The sequence below is a fragment of the Tupaia chinensis genome, unplaced genomic scaffold (genome assembly GCF_000334495.1).
Source record: "Tupaia chinensis unplaced genomic scaffold, TupChi_1.0 Scaffold143646_1, whole genome shotgun sequence".
NCBI lineage: Eukaryota > Metazoa > Chordata > Mammalia > Scandentia > Tupaiidae > Tupaia > Tupaia belangeri.
Window position 1 is genome coordinate 410,100 of NW_006203494.1, and position 1,043 is coordinate 411,142.

Consider the following 1,043-nt stretch of genomic DNA (forward strand, 5'->3'; position numbering starts at 1 on the left):
TGGCAAGAGCACACGCCTTATAGGTAAAACCCCTAAAAAAAAAAAAAAAAAACAGCAAGAAGAGTGGGAAGCCTTTGCGTTGCAGGACTTGGCGGGGACTGGCTCCCGAACAGGGTGGCGATCTGGGGAGGGCTGCAGGCGGGAGATAAGACCTTGGGTCCTTGGGTAGGAAGCCGCCACCGGCTCTCAGTGGCCCCCTGCAGGGGTTAGGGAAGCAAACCCCCACCCACCGCATCCCACTGGATGAGCTAACCGACCTTGTGATGCCTACGTGCCGGGGCTCAGGGCCGGGTGCAGGAGGGTGGGGAGCGGAGTCTAAGAAATCCAACACAGACATCAGGGAGGCTAGTATATAGCCAGATTGCATTTTATTTTTAGTTTTTTGCCATTGGGCGCCCGCCCTTGTCAGAGAAGAGACAGAGATATACAGAGAAAGAGAGAAATCAGCCCCCAGGTGGAGGGCCACGCCCCAATCCCTTCTCTGTTCTCATTTTGGGGTCCTGGATATGCACGCACACATGCCTGGTGTGGTTTTCAAGCCACCAGGTCCAGGACCCAACCCCGCCAGGCTGTGCCAGAATCTGGCTGCTTTAACACCGCCTGCTGCCCCCTGGAGGGGGTAATAGGTCATTCAATTGTACCGAGTGTCACGGTTTCATAGAAGAATGCCCAGAATTTGGAACTATTAACCACACAATTTCTTAAATAATCTAACTACTTTCCATTGCAAGTTCACTTTAATTTATGTTAAAACTGGTTTTCTTTCTTACTTTTTTTTTTGGAGAGGTTTTTTTGCTATAGGGCGCGTGCGCTCGCCAGACAGACAGAGAGAGACATAGAGACAGAAAGCGAGAAATCACCCCCTGGGGGGATGGCCACGCCGCAATCCCTTCTCCTCCATTCTCCTCTCGGGATCTTGGGCACGCACGCACACGCACCTGGTGGTTTTTTTGTTTTGTTTTGTTTTTTTTGCACCCGGTGCGTTTTAAGCCACTGGGTCCGGGACACGAACTGTGGTTGACTACGTGGGAGTCCAGCGACAT

General features: G+C 52.1%; 1 protein-coding gene across 1 annotated transcript in view; it reads right to left on the bottom strand.

The window, feature by feature from the left end:
• LOC114005330 (translation initiation factor IF-2-like) overlaps window positions 1–1,043 on the bottom strand; it is an 18,527-nt gene that overhangs the window by 8,077 nt on the left and 9,407 nt on the right. The gene's annotated exons all lie outside the window — the stretch shown is intronic.